This window comes from Anoplophora glabripennis, unplaced genomic scaffold, assembly GCF_000390285.2.
Source record: "Anoplophora glabripennis isolate ALB-LARVAE unplaced genomic scaffold, Agla_2.0 scaffold664, whole genome shotgun sequence".
Lineage (NCBI taxonomy): Eukaryota > Metazoa > Arthropoda > Insecta > Coleoptera > Cerambycidae > Anoplophora > Anoplophora glabripennis.
In genome coordinates, this window is record NW_019416766.1 from 161902 (window position 1) to 178392 (window position 16491).

At 34.1% G+C, this 16491-nt stretch overlaps 1 protein-coding gene across 7 annotated transcripts in view; it reads right to left on the bottom strand.

Moving 5' to 3' along the window:
• The window catches only part of LOC108912667 (bromodomain adjacent to zinc finger domain protein 2B), a 173431-nt gene that overhangs the window by 156537 nt on the left and 403 nt on the right, over positions 1-16491 (bottom strand). The gene's annotated exons all lie outside the window — the stretch shown is intronic.

The following is a 16491-nucleotide window of genomic DNA, read 5'->3' on the forward strand; positions in this document are numbered from 1 at the left end:
AATTGTAAGAGCTTTCAAAAGAAATATTACTCAACCCCCAATGCCATTTAAATATTTTGGGGTGATGCTTACCCTTGCTTGGTGGTGAAAATGGCGGAGTCAAAAATACCAGCAAAGAATGTCCCCCTTTAATCTAAAATCGACGGGTCTGAGCGTTTTTCTACAATCTTGACGCAGTTCCTGAAAATGACTCTGTTTCGTTTTCATTTGGCCACCCTGTATATACGTATACTTAATTACTACAATGAAAAAGAACGGCCTATTTTGGCCTACAGACCGATGGCGATGTAATAACAATAACATATCCCAATAAATTATAATCTGCTTTAAAAATATCGGCTGGATAGGTGGATAGCAATTATCAGTGTCTGAAAAATATATCTGTCGATCACTACCAGAAAGGATAACATTTTCTATCTAAAAATAAAAATTAATGTACTGTTCTATTGAAAGTCGAGGTTTTGGTTTAGGTATAAAAAATCAGGTGATACGATTATTAAAAACTCGAATTAAAATGAAGTTCAGTAACGAAGACGTAACATCGATTTAATACCAAGCAGTTGCTTATCATCCTATACAAGAATAGACAATGATTGCATATTTGCCTGAAGAAAAAACTCAGTCGGCATATCTCCAAACATATCTACTAATTCGCAAGGTAAATTATTTCATTTTTAGAGATTCTTTACCAATAATCTTGTATTTCCCACAATATAACAAATTTATCTCGGCGGTATTCGATAAGGCACAACGCTTCTCAATGATTCGCGCACTCAGAATCCGATAATTCAGCAAATTTATAAATAAAACTGTCAATCTCATTGTCTAAAAATACTTGAATCGAAAGTACGATAAGAAAAAATATTGGGCAAACGTATGTAAAAGATGGAACAAGCAGGTTTTTCCTGTTGTATTTTAATAGGCAGGTGTGCCATTCGATAACGTTCAATTTACATGTAATGGTATTCGGGTGAGAAATTAGAATTACAATATGTAATTAAATATAGAAACAACCGTTTTTTTAAGCGGTTTAAACAAAGTGTACTCACCTAGCGCCTAGTTCTCAAATTCGTATAAGAAAATTTGAAGAATTTAACCAATTTTAATAATTGTGGAAAAAAACATAAATTAGATATTACAAGTAACGCCCTTAAATGCAAATAAAATCTTTATTTTCGGATTGATCCTTTAAACGTGTTTTACGTTGCAAATAATTAGATAGGTTGTTAAGTACATCTTCACACATCTAAGGTTAGACCATCTATTATTGTCGGTAGACTGACGGATTTGGAATAACAATATCGAAGACAAACAGTCACTATAACCGATTGAGAGTTTTATTATGTCGGTATGAATAGTAATTACTCTACAAATAAGATCTACGCAATTAAAAAGGTCAACGATATTAAATATATTGTAAATAACACATAAAAATACACATACGCACACACATTCATTTTTATCAAGATCAAAGTCGCGTTTTGTTGTTTATATCTGGCTAAACTTATCTCGCGGTGTAATTTAAAGTTTAGGTAATTCACCACATAACATTAGGCAATCTATTTTAACGGCAGGTCGAGGCTGGGCTCATAAAAAACTATTTTGCAGTCAATTATCGTGATAACCATGAAGAATTTTTCTAAGAACGTAGTCGTCTAATTGATTTTCAACTGTCTCATAAACAAAATCCGTTCTAACAAGCTGAAAAACAGTCTAACCGCGATCGAACGTACATAGATATAGAGAAATAGAGAAGTATGCGGCCCACAACGTGCTATGATGATTAAGCGTCGATGATTCAGGAATATTAATGTTATTCGGCATTTAGAAGGAACAGTTTACTTAAAAACCAGTTTGCGATCATTCGCACAATAAAAATCGACGGCTGTGCATACGTAAATACATTTTTAACATTAACAAGTACACACAACAAGGTTTGCTGCCTGTGACCGAAACTATTCATATATCAGATTTATTAATAGAGGTGACCATACATTTACTCTACGTTTTCACATGTATAGGTAGAGTTGCGTATTCTTCACACACACACTCACACATGCATACATGAATTAGGCCACTTGTATATCGGCCTGACGTTTGAACGAAAATCTTAGTAAAAAGATCTTTTGGTAAATATTTACATAAGTATGTTAATTATAGTCGAAAAGGCAACATCCAGCTATTACACCGATTATTACGGAGATCTCGCGCTTAATCTGTAATAGTCCGGTCAATTTAGTCATAAAAATAGTGGTCAAATAACGAGAATTCCGACAGAGCTAAATTTTGGTGGAGACCATTAGAAATAAAGTGTCAAAAGTCCCCATCGATCCCATGTATGCTAAAAAAGTTATTCGGGGTCGAAGTTCAAANGAAGTATGCGGCCCACAACGTGCTATGATGATTAAGCGTCGATGATTCAGGAATATTAATGTTATTCGGCATTTAGAAGGAACAGTTTACTTAAAAACCAGTTTGCGATCATTCGCACAATAAAAATCGACGGCTGTGCATACGTAAATACATTTTTAACATTAACAAGTACACACAACAAGGTTTGCTGCCTGTGACCGAAACTATTCATATATCAGATTTATTAATAGAGGTGACCATACATTTACTCTACGTTTTCACATGTATAGGTAGAGTTGCGTATTCTTCACACACACACTCACACATGCATACATGAATTAGGCCACTTGTATATCGGCCTGACGTTTGAACGGAAATCTTAGTAAAAAGATCTTTTGGTAAATATTTACATAAGTATGTTAATTATAGTCGAAAAGGCAACATCCAGCTATTACACCGATTATTACGGAGATCTCGCGCTTAATCTGTAATAGTCCGGTCAATTTAGTCATAAAAATAGTGGTCAAATAACGAGAATTCCGACAGAGCTAAATTTTGGTGGAGACCATTAGAAATAAAGTGTCAAAAGTCCCCATCGATCCCATGTATGCTAAAAAAGTTATTCGGGGTCGAAGTTTTATCAAAAAAGTAGCCCAGACAAAAATTATAGATCTTAAAATTATCTACAAAAATGGTCCTTATACTTTTTTTTTCTAAGAATTACCATTCCTGAGATATCGCGACAAGCACTTAATACAAGTAAAAATGCCTATTTGTGTCTCTTATATGTATAAACTATACTATTCTGAGAATATACACTCAAAAGAACCTCAGTCCCTTAGTCAATCCCCTCTACCCGCATGGCATTGAATAACATCTGACTACTCTATTGTAAAAACTTTTCTAAAAAATACACGAAACAAGAAACAAGTACAACTATCTAGTCTTCCTCCAACATCGGCTTCTGCTAATCAACACTTGTATCGAGTATCAAGTTCAGACATGGCTAGGCAATCAACTGAACCCAGAAGACTGGGGTTGGAAATTAACAGATAATACTTTGGAACCGATTCAAANTGGTAAATATTTACATAAGTATGTTAATTATAGTCGAAAAGGCAACATCCAGCTATTACACCGATTATTACGGAGAACTCGCGCTTAATCTGTAATAGTCCGGTCAAATTAGTCATAAAAATAGTGGTCAAATAACGAGAATTCCGACAGAGCTAAATTTTGGTAGAGACCATTAGAAATAAAGTGTCAAAAGTCCCCATCGATCCCATGTATGCTAAAAAAGTTATTCGGGGTCGAAGAACAGATAATACTTTGGAACCGATTCAAACTTTACTCCCACCTGCACCGGAAAAACTACTAAACACTATTTTTTGCAATTGCAAGAAAGGTTGTAGTGCTAAATGTGGCTGTAGAAGAGTAGGGTTACTGTGTTCTCCAGCATGTACTAATTGCCAAAGCCAGTCTTGCTCAAATGTCCAATTGAATACAACAGACGAAGATTCATGTGATTTCGATGAAGAGACAGCCGATTCATCTCCATTTGAACAATTTATGAACATCCAGCAAGAAGAGGAGGAAGAAGAAGAATCTGAAGAAGACATGACTGTTGAAGTCGACTTTGAAGAGTATGAATCAGATTAAAATATCAAAAGAAATCAGAACTACAGTTAAAGTCAATAACCAATATCAATAATCATCATGCAGTTAAGAGTATTGTCCCTAAAAATCACGCTATAACAGTTCGTGGAGTAGGTCTACCGGGGAAACCCCGTTAAAAAAACGCGCCAAAGTGCACTACCTCATAGGTGCTGTGGAAATGTGTGCAGATCATGTAGAACGTGACTCCTTCAACTATTAGAATCGCGATATCTCAGGAATGGCGATTCTTAGAAAAAAAGTATAAGGACCATTTTTGTAGATCTATAATTTTTGTCTGCACTACTTTTTTGATAAAACTTACCGTTTTCGAAAAAAAATCCAAAAAATCTCAAATTTTGACCTTTGACCCCGAATAACTTTTTTAGCACTCATGGGATCGATGGGGACTTTTGACACTTTATTTCTAATGGTGTACCCAAGGTCTCCACCAAAATTTAGCTCTGTCGGAATTTTCGTTATTTGAAATGTCTATTTTGACCGCACTATAATATGAGTATGCAAAATGAACCTCAAATATCGGATGAGCGAAAAAACTTAGGTACTTCATATAGAGGTTGAAGACCTGTACATATTAAGGTTAGTACTAAAATGTTAAAGTCATTGTAGAACTCGTTGTAGAACTGCGTATAAAATATCTTAACGTGCAGCAAAATTCGCCCGTGTTTCGAAAAGAATTCGATAATCCTTCAAAAAGTTCCAGTTCCCGTCAAATTTACCGGAACCATAGATAAACAACCGTAGACGACTTACCACGCAGAGCGGGAAAGCACATTTTCACCACTGTTTAAAAAATTTCCCGGAATTCTTGTGGAGAGAAGCCATAAAGCCGCGATTGCCGCCGAAAGCCATACCAGATGACACTAACAGCAAGAATTTTTACGTATGTTTCATAGACTATCCGCCATGAAGTTATAAGCATAATTGCCGCCAAAAGTTATCAACCGTATCAAACGACGTTGACTACACATGCCCCTCACGTTCAGAAGCCTTTGCAATTTTGACAAAAATGAACTAATCCAAAATATGAAACCACAGCAAGACCCTACAGTCACAATTAACCAAAATGATTTTCAGACTCATAATTGTTTGGGGATGATTTTCAGACTCATAATTGTTTGGGGACGACCACAAACTACAGAGGAATGGTTTTCAAAAGACTCAATTTTCCAAATCTAGCACTTCAGAACCCTCTGCAGTCAATTTCGAGAGTGATCGAACGTCAGCGTAGGGACCATGCAAACTAGTACGCTCTAAATTATTTTTATACTTTATTATACTCAGCTGAACGTTCATTCACGTTCACGTTCATATTCACTGAACACAAAATTAGCAATAAATGTTACACATTTTTAAAACAGTTTCATTTCTCCAAAAAAAAAAAAAAATTAACAGAGCTCAACGCTTCCTTCACTCAAGTAACTCATACCACCCGGATTTTGTCCACCCTGTGGGGAAGATCCTAACGGAAAAAAACTACTAAAGCCCTCCTAAAACTTCAATACACAAGCCCTCAAACACAAGGAGGCTCGCAAGGAGGTTATATAATCTCAAGCTTCTAAAGCTTACACACAGGTACCCTAAGGAGGCCACACATTTATAACTTTAGTGCCCTAGCCCAGCACATCTTAGGCAGTAACAAAGACATAAAAGTACCATACTTGACAGTCGAGTTGACAGTACTCCCATAAAGCAAAGTGCTCTGTGTAAAAGAAGGTTAAGTCGAAAACTTCACGCAAACAATAGTCGCAAACCCACAAACTAAAACATATCGCAGTGTAACTATATCCCTAGGTACAAAAATAGAGCATGGACCATTATCCCAAGGCCAAGCAATTTCGTCATTAATGGAAGAAGAGAAAGACGCCCGAGCATTCTCGTAAGTCCTGTGCAGCTAAAATCCCAGTACCGCAGACGAAAATGGAGAATCCTGGAACTGCTACTGAATCCGATACAAGCGTAAGGGTGCACGATTACCTTTACACGAATGAAAATGATATATCCAACCAGTCAAAATCCACTACTTGGCGCCCAACGTGGGGCCACGACGTCAGATATGCGGATCAAAACCCACGCCAAAACATTAGTTTTATTGTTATTAAAACATGTATTTTTTCAGTATGACTAAAACTAGAAGTATAAATACGCCATAATATGCACTAATTGTATGTCTATCTGTAGATAAGGCAATCCTTTATCCAGATCTCGCGCAATCTAGTGGGACTCGGTATGCATAGTCAGTCTATCGCCAGTAATCTATTTAATTTGTTTTTAGAATCATAACAAAAATGGATCTTGATTCAGATAATGCGTATAGATGTAATTTAGATGTAGATATACACATTTCCCGTCGGTAATTGGTTGATAATTATTATTTTTTTACGATTAAATTAAAATTAAATCAACAATTGCTGTAGATATTGAAAACACAATAGAAATGATCTATCAAACAAGGTCGAATTCGAAAAACCATTTCAATTTAGAGATGTAATACGCAACACTTTATGGTGTTAATTTATTGTTGTGGTACGAGTGTTCGAAATTCACCCATGTTTTGAAAAAATTTTCGGACTTTCCCCCCGCAATTCCACAATTCCTCCCGCCAAAATGCTCTCAGACATACCAGACAATGCTGACGAAGCGCTACGCCGCCCGGACCTCACAGAAAGGCTCCAAAAAATTTCACTCATCTTTTAAAGATTTTTCGTCAAACAGAGTTCAAAACTCCCACTGCTCTTAAAGCATACTACCCAGACCCGTCCTACCTGCGGTGGTGAAGATCCTTAGGGATACACAGCTCCTAAAGCAGCCATATATTTACCCACCAATACACAAATAAACAAAAACTCGTAAACATATCGCAGTGCCAAGTACGCCTTATAGGTAGGTACAAAATAGAGCGTAGACCATTACCCCATGACCCAGTCATCTCGTCAACAATGGAGGAGAGCGACAGCATCGACGTCATCTACCCCAAACATCTGCTGAGGTTGGCATGAAGGGAGAGACGCCCGAACATCCCGGAAATATCTTTACAAGCAAGTAGGTGATTGACCTCCCGGCACCGCAAGCAAAAATGGAGACCACAATCGCTCAATTCGATTCCAACATGACATGAGGGTGTACGATCCTCTTAGTATGCAGAAGAATAATACTGATAGACAAACGACCAATCAAAACCCACGACATTATGTTAATTTGAAAAAAAACTCAAAAGCAGTTCGTAAAATTGTAAATTTTTCGCGTCCCGGGGTGGATTGACTGGATTGCGCATAATTAGCTGTTACAGCGATGCCCCAAAATGGAGAACGACTATATATGCAATGCAAACTATGTGGCGCCTCTTCGTCAACGAACCCTCAGTATCTTTGACGGGTTAAAACTTCGCCGAGTCGATGTCGATCGACTATACATACCGATTGTACATATAAATGGTTTCTTTCATGTCACTGTTGGAATGGAATTTTCTTTGAAATTTCGATAGTGTAATAAATAGCTGTTATATTTTTCAAATATATCAGCGCATAAAAGATACACGCCCTAATTAAGCCAACTTTTATATACCATCTCGAGTCTCATCTCTTGTACATTGAAGTTATAAGAAAAGAGAAGTTTTAGTTTTGGACATTAAAGGATAAAACAAAATAGGTGGTGCAGTCCACTTTAATCGACATGTTGCACCCTCGGTTGCACCTCTTGGATTTTAATGAAACTTAGCATGCTGTTAGGCAAGACATAGACAATTATTACACATTTTTTTCAAAGTGGTAATTCCAAGGGTAATTCAATTAGATCTGACAGAAATCAATTTACAAAATTTTTATTTGCCTTTTTTAAATACTTTTATTTAAGCTTGGCCGAGAGCTTGGCCCATAGAAACTGCTATAAAATGAACTGTAAAGTGTACCATAACACTGCCATTTAGATTTATTCTTAGCTTATTATTAATTAACTAAGATATATCGCTGTGAAAAAAAGTCGTCTGTTGACACTTTTTTTCAAATAGCTCCTAAATTAACTAAGATGTAGAGCTAATATCTACTCGATCAACTACTATTAGCGCCCTCTACAATATAACATAGGTAACGATATAGGTTCCTATTGGAGGCAGTTTCGCCATGGAAGTACGGCCAGACCTCGGGCTAGACCCTTCCTTGATAGCAAGAACAATTATTCTGTTAGAAAATAATATCCTATTTACCGGTTTTTTATAAAAAGGCATTTTCAGGAAAACATGTTCGTTTTCGTCTAAAAATTGTATTGTCAATCCCTTTTAAAACAGTTGCGCAAAAAATATCTACTATTTTTCTACACGCTGATAAACAGTTGGCTGGAGAAACAAGAAAAAATATTTAATTCGACGATAGAAAGTTTTGTACAGTAATAAAGTTAAATATTACATATATTTTCTTCAAATTTAGTGGACGACTATTTTCTGGTGAGACAGAATAGTCCTACGGTGTTCTGTTTTTGACTTAATAGCATCCCAGTTGCGCACCACAAAGTTCTATTTTGCATTTTTTTTTGTTAAATAAGTATATTTTCTTAATTTTCATGGCCTGCAACGTTTTTAATCGAGTTTTTAACATATCCTCAGGAAAAATGAATTGAAACAACTTTATGTATTAACCTGGTTGTATTAATTTAATATTAACACTATTAATATCAATATCATTCTGAAAACAACTACTGGTTTTGCAAGAAATCCAAGCATTTTTTTTAAGTAGACCTGAATACTGACAACGGCCAATATGAGTATTTTGTATCATCATGAAAAGAGCGGACAAAAGATGAGGATCTTCATTAATAAAGTACTTAACAATAAAGCAAAAATGTAAGGTATAAAAATTAAGAAAAACCTCGAAATAATATTTTTTCACAATAACTCAAAAACTGTACATACGATACAGTTTCTAAGAAAAGGTTTCAAACTAAAAGATGTTCAAAATAGTGCCTGGAATAGTATGCCAAAGTAAAACTAAAGTGGCATCAGAAAAAACTTTACCCTACTCCTGAAGACCTGTTTTAAGAAAATCCTTAAGAAAAACATCCTTTTTGTTTGACATAAATACATTTTTTATACTATACTACTAAGTATTTATAAATACTTTTATTTGAAACATGTTTTATATAATCAATAATTTCTGATATACTAAGTTATTTTCATTAAAGTAGTAGGTAGATGTAATTCTGCTTTATTAATTAGTGAGACTGTCCGAGAGAGCCGCAATTGGCGTGAGCCGCTGCGCTGCATCAGAATGCTTTTCACGTTCACGTCACGTTAGTATACCTACTGTTGTCTGTTATCGTGCGGATGTTGCGTAATTACTTAATTCCTATCTGTTGGTGTTTATGGCGGTGTTTTCTAGACAATTTAATTTGTTGCTTTTTAATAAATGCGTACGCCTATGTCAGTTCTAACAGCCCTATTAATTAGATATTTGTTGCTTATCAATGTTTTTGTTATAAGTAGTATATTATATATAACACTTAATGAAACCATACTATTACGGTTTTGATTTACACGGATTAAAATGGGTTCTAGTTCTAGTACATATAAATATTTATAAACGTCCTTAACTATTAATTCGAAACTACATTTTTTAAAATATGATTCTCTTTCTACTTTTTAAAAAAATGTAGATTTCGCACAGCAACAGGTACAGCTGCCATACATTTAAGCGCTTATTTAATCTTTAAAAGTGTTTGACCTGTGACCTTATACTTTCCAAGATCACGCAGTGGTACCTACAGTCGGGTCATTTAGAGAGAAAGATTTCCTATCCTAGAATGACAAAGTTTCTTGTATGGCACATATTTCACTCCGTTCCAAACGTAACGGAAATACCTGCGATTTTTTACCCAGAATGATTTTGAAAAAATTAAATCGAAATCAAATATTAATATTTGAAAGAAAAAAAAAGGCACTTCGATAGTTTAGCTATATCTAGTTTTGGTGTAATTCTGAGTTCTGAGTGTGTTATATTTTCTAAAAATCATGAAAACGCATACTTACACGTGCATACAACAGATACAATTAGTTCTTTTCTAAGAGCTACACGAATTATTCTCCATCAGCACTCGCCTTATAGACTTTCAGAATTCAACACATCCATTGCAAATAAAGCCATGATTAGAGCCAGTCCCTGTCGCCATGCAGACATCCACTTTTGGTAAAGACCGATCTCGCTCCAAGACTAATTTAGTTAAACTGTAAAAAACCTCTTCGAATCCGCGAGCGGGGGGAAGGGGAGCTGAGGGCAGCCTACTATTCATTAGTATCGATTACTTTATTTGCCGACTCTTTTGCTGAGCTCGGATGGAATTTATTATTTTGTTGTTTCTTCGTTCTTGTAATATGTTTTGGTATTTTATTATCCCCGGGAAAAGGTTTTATTACATGTACAGTTCAGATAACTTCATCTAGCCGGTAAGATACGAGAAGGTGAGAGCGCCCACTCCCACTACATATAAAAAGTTAGAGGATCGAATGGTGGGAACCACAGTATAGTCGAGAGAGAAAGCGAAAATAGGTAAAACCTCGGGTAAAACCTATTTATATCTTAGTACATTTAAATAAATTAAAACAATTATTTACATAAAGATGCACGTATTTCGAATTTATTTATTCATTATTTTATTATTTCTTACGTCTCTGGCATTTTGGAATTTTTGAGGTAGGCTCCTTTACTTTTTGCCAGAATTTCCTACACTTTTCCACTACGCATCCGACCTTCAACTGTATTTTGTTTAAATATATGGAAAGAAGTACTTATTCAATTTGTTAAAAAATAATTTGAAAAATTCTGTTCGCTCTCGGTTTTGCTTTTGTCGTTGACCATGCTGCTAAAATATTAAAGAATCAAGTACAAATAAACTATTTTTTTTTTTTTTTTTCGTTAAAGGTCTGATTGCACAATGCGACACATTTTAACCGAGCATAATTAGGTAAACGAAGCCTACTTCGTCTACAACAAATTTCTATCAACAAATCTGTAAATTCCTATTTTCTACAGGCTCTACTCAGCGCAATAATCAGATTTGCTTTTGTAACTAAAATAGGGCTGCTAACTGTTCTAAATATCGATGGACGACCACCATTTTAACAAATTTTTCATCAACTGTCCTGCGTCCTGCTATAACTTCTCGCAGGACGCAAGACGTCTTTCATTTTACACTTTCGCATATTATCCCAATAAAAAATAATTTTGTACAATGTCAATCGCGACATGAAAAAAAAAAACAACCAGATTCTCGATCTTGCGCTTAATGTAAAAGTAAACATAAATATTAAGTATATAATAAAGATTTTCGGAAAGTATAACTATAGTAGGATCATATTCGATGCAAAGTAATAAATCATTGCCTGTCAAGGGATCCAATGCAGTACGCTTTTAAGGGTTGTACAAATTGAATAATTTCTTTATACATTATGAAGGGACGAAGGGATCAGTTCACGTCTGGCACCCTTGTTCCTACAAAAATTCCTTTATTCTCATAAACTATTTATTTTAAATGTAATTTATTATAAATCAAATTTGTTTTTTAAATTCCACATATGTACTACATTTTACCTCTGTACGCGCCACTGTTGTTTACTTGTTTTTTGGAGACGCTCTCTGATTTACGACCAAGCTCTCCAGGTTAGTATTTGATGTATAACCGACCACTTCGTACACTCGATGCACCTGAGCGACTACAGCTACTACCAGAACACAGTGCGTATGCAGCGGTATTTCAGATTTTACATTCAATTTCATTTTAAATTTGAAATGGTTCATCTTACGTCTCCTAAAAATTATGACACGATTTTCCTTTGATAAAAGACCGACAACTTTTTGCTCTACTTTGCATCGGATACGATCCTACCTTATAGAATCCTTTTTTATGTTTGTTTAGTTTGTTATGTTATATACACTTTAATACTCGCTTTAATATTTACATTTTTACTTTACTTAAAAACTTTCAACTTAACCCCAAGACCGTATTTTTATTATACAGAATCTTCATAAATGGTTACAAGCAACGTGATCAGTAATTTTGCTTGGAATAATAATTTTATATCCTTCACGTTCATATTAAATTTCGGTAAAATTAAAACAATAAGATCAAGTTTACACTAAAAACAACATTCTGTTTCACCAGTTCTGAGTGTGTCATTTTTCACGAGGTTCTATTCAACCAATCACTCGACCAATCAGCAATCGCATTATCTGGAGCGTATCGTAACGGTTCGTCATTATTCATTGTAAACGAATTGGTGACGCCAAGATTTAGGGAATTTGCGTTACCGGTTCCAGTCCTGTAATGTTGGTTGCTTAAGCTCGGCGGTCACTGGCTTGTAAACATTTATGAAGGCTCTGTATCTATATTGTTTTATTCGTATTTTTGAAGTTTATTTACTATTTAGTAGTGGATAAGGAAAACATGTATTTTTCATGCATTATGCATTTCTTTTTTTACTCAACCCTCAACGCCATTTAAATATTTTGGGGTGATGCTTACCCTTGCTTGGGGGGTGAAAGTCAAAAATACCAGCAAAGAATGTCGCTCTTTAATCTAAAATCGACGGGTCTGAGCATTTTTCTACAATCTTGACGCAGTTCTTGAAAATGGCTCTGTTTCGTTTTCATTTGGCCCCCTTTAATCTAAAATCGACGGGCCTGAGCGTTTTTCTACAATCTTGACGCAGTTCTTGAAAATGGCTCTGTTTCGTTTTCATTTGGCCACCCTATACCTTGGTAGGTACCTATCGAGGTCGAGGTACTTACAGTATTAATTCTGAGATTATTTGATTTGAAAATTTTAAGATCAAAGTATTTAATTTTAACAAATTTATTATTTTTTTTTGTAAATACATAATATTCGGCTTAATGTAGATCGTAAATCTAAAGTTTACAAAATAAACAACAAAATATAAAATATTTGATATATGTACAATTTAAAATAAAAGTACTCTGCTTCAAACTGAGATGTTTTTGGATATATTAATTGCTCCATTTTCATAAAGTACGAGCATATACCAGTATATACGAAGGTGTTAACATTACTATAAATTTATAAAGGACATGTTTCCACATCCATTTTTTAATTTATACTTGCAGCACATGCGGATTTTTTAAAGCAAATTAGAGAATAGATTTAAATACGATTATAGCCTATCAAGGCCAGTTCAAAAGAAACTATTATCATTCAGTAATTCAATAGACAGCTACGGACAGCTACTTCTATGTTAAAATTTTAACAATTTCTCAGAATTTATTGCGCAACTTTTCGCGGCAATACAATTAATTGGAAATGAATGAAATAAATCAATGAGCTCAAGCATTGTAACAAATGGTTTTTCACGTCGATATGCTCTTTTACAAATTTTCCTAGAACTATGTTCTTTATTATAAAATAGGTTTTACCAGACAAATCTTAATGAGATGTAAGATAAAAAGTGTAGGTATATTATAGACATCAATTCGGTTCAGTAATTAGAATTTTACCTCGAATTTTACAGACATTTAAATCGAGATTAAAATATACCTAGTAAGTAGGTATTTTGTATTAAAACTAGATTACAAATGTTTTATTTTAGCAGTTATCCAGAGTTTTTTTAAAATATAAGCCAGTTAGAAACAATATCTCTTCACTTAAGTGCCAGCTATACAAGTTTTCTCCAGAGTTTACAAGTTGAATAAGTAAAAAAAGCATATTTTTACCTGTTAAGTATGTTTATAATTACGTTTCCTGAACTTTACACGCCTACTGAATATACGTACCTTAATGTACTATATATTATAAACCTAATCACACCCGACACTATTAACCCATGAATTAATCACAATAAGTACTTTTTACAAAATTCTCGACAAAACAGGAAAGTTACGTTCCCATGTTTACACGAGTGTCCATGTTTTCCGTGATCTTTCACTGCGAAAAATTAAAGGAATCCTTGTATCTTTCTATAGTTTAGATAGATTTTCTTGTTCTATCGATGCCTTGCGAAAAGTGCGATTTCTTCTTTCTATAAAACAGCAGCCTATAAGTGGGTACATATCAAACTAAAGTATAATAAAAAATAACGGATAATACATAAGTACCTCGACTTGAATAATCTCGAAAATAATTTTTGCCAGCTCAGTCAATATCACATTCAGTACCGATTGAATAAACAAAAGATACTGTAAACACTATACTTGAATGAAATTAGAGCCCGTTAACCTCAACATGTTATGGTACAATAAATTCTTCCTCGAATTGGGTCGATTGAAACCAGCATCTAACAATACCTACTTAACTGATGAAACACTAATAATAATTATTATACACGGACCACAAATGTTGAAACACTTCTCATTATAGTCATATTAGGGAAAGTCCATTTCCCTAATATGATTGCTTTCCCACTCATTTAGTGAAGTCGGCCGAACAAGACGTTTTGTATGATGTTGGACTTGGATCGAAAAATAAATCCGAGAACAAACTCCAAATCAGTTCAGTTCAAGCTGGACCTTTGAAACTTTTATGACACACGTTTCGCCTTTATTTGGAGCACAACGCATGGTATTTCAAAATACTTATATATGTACATGATTTACCCAGCTTAACCATTCAAATTTGGTGCAACGGATGTCAAGGAAAAAATTGTAAATACAGGGTACATTTGGAAGAAGTTACGTTATTTTACCTATTTTCATGCCTATATTTTTTTACGTTACGGATATTAAAACAATGTAAATAATCGATTAAAACACATTAAAACAATCCATACTGCTTGTATGGATTGTAAACATTGTGCTTGTACAAAGGTACAATTGGGGGCATAATTACTATTATATTGATGTTTTATTTAGAATGAAGAAAATTATAAAAATATAGGTGTATGTATTGATTGTATCTCTTTTCAATAATTCATTCCTACACCCAAATGAAAAATGGTTAGTTAATATAAGTAAATACCCCTAATGTAATAAAAAATAATGATAATTACAAATTATTTACTGCGTAGAATCAAGCTTAGAATCATTTATTTACATTCCTAGTTATACCTAGATTACAGTATTTTCGTAATTATTATCTACAATTATATTCCTATTATTACCAGTAAGTATTCACTTACATTACTTCAAGATATCGACAAACGATTTGTCAAAGAAAATCTAGAAATACCTACAAAAACATTTTCTAGATTTATTCGGTGCTTAGGTAGATATTACTAACATTCCTGTACATTGTGGAATATACAAAGTGTCCCGATGGTACGTTTTGGTATATCTAGATATACCTACCTGTTTTAATTTCCAGCTCTTCGTTTCGGAACCAATTAGTTGTTACTTATTAAACCAAGCATTAAATTGTTTATACCTACCAGCTCATTTCAAATTACTTTTAGGCGTTCAGTGAAACTTCACGCAAGTGTCAATAAAAACAGTAAATAAATGTACCGGTTTCGCTATAGTTCCTCTGGTAAATGGACTACAAAGACCAATATAGTGAATGTTGCAAATTCAGCGCAACTAAAGAGTTGAAAATCAACTGTCCCATCTATCATAAAACCTATTAATAGCTTAGATGTTGGTTTTATCGCACAAATACCAATAGGATGCAGTAACCAAGTAAATCAATAGCAAACGGTACTCACTTATTAATAGTTAACCCATACACCAACGTTTTCCTATTTCTTTTTTTTTATTTATATATTTTGTAGTAGGTTAAGTACCTACTTATATCCAAACTACAATTTCCTCATCAGTTTTATCTTGGATGATTCCGTGAATGCTATTATAAAATGATATGCTTAGTAGGCCGGTTGCTTATCAATATGTAATAAATTTGTTTACTCAAAAATGATATCACGTTAAAACCCCAAAAGATAGATCAAATACAATAACAAAGTATTCAACTGTATATATTATTTTATGTACATGACTTATGTTGGCGACACAATTTGGGTCAGCGCTTCGACGAGAACGTTCTTAAAAACATTTAATTAAAGATGGTTTCTTTACGGTAACATCGTTAAAATCGACAAAAGCTACGGATCGCTGGGAATGTTGCTTTGTATTAAATGAAATGTACCGCTATGTAAACGTATGCAGCTGTTCGTATGATATCGGTTTAATAAGGTTTTGTCAGTATATGCTTAAAATAGCTTGAGATATTTCTTTAGAAATAATCAATGAACTATTTGGGGAGCGTTTTCTAAATTTAAATTATTTCTGAGCGGTCATTACGCCCGCAGTATTTTTAATAAAGCTTTCGGTTAATAATATCTATATATCGAAATATTGAGTATTTTTAACGTAGGTACCAGTTAATTCTTTTATAAGTTGCTTTGTATACAATTAAATTCATTATTATGATAAACAAACAAATTATTGTAATATGCGCGTGCTTACGTACTAAATGTATATGAACCTACATCATTCATTATGATTTCTATTTTGATGATGCATACCTACCTACACGAAGTATTAT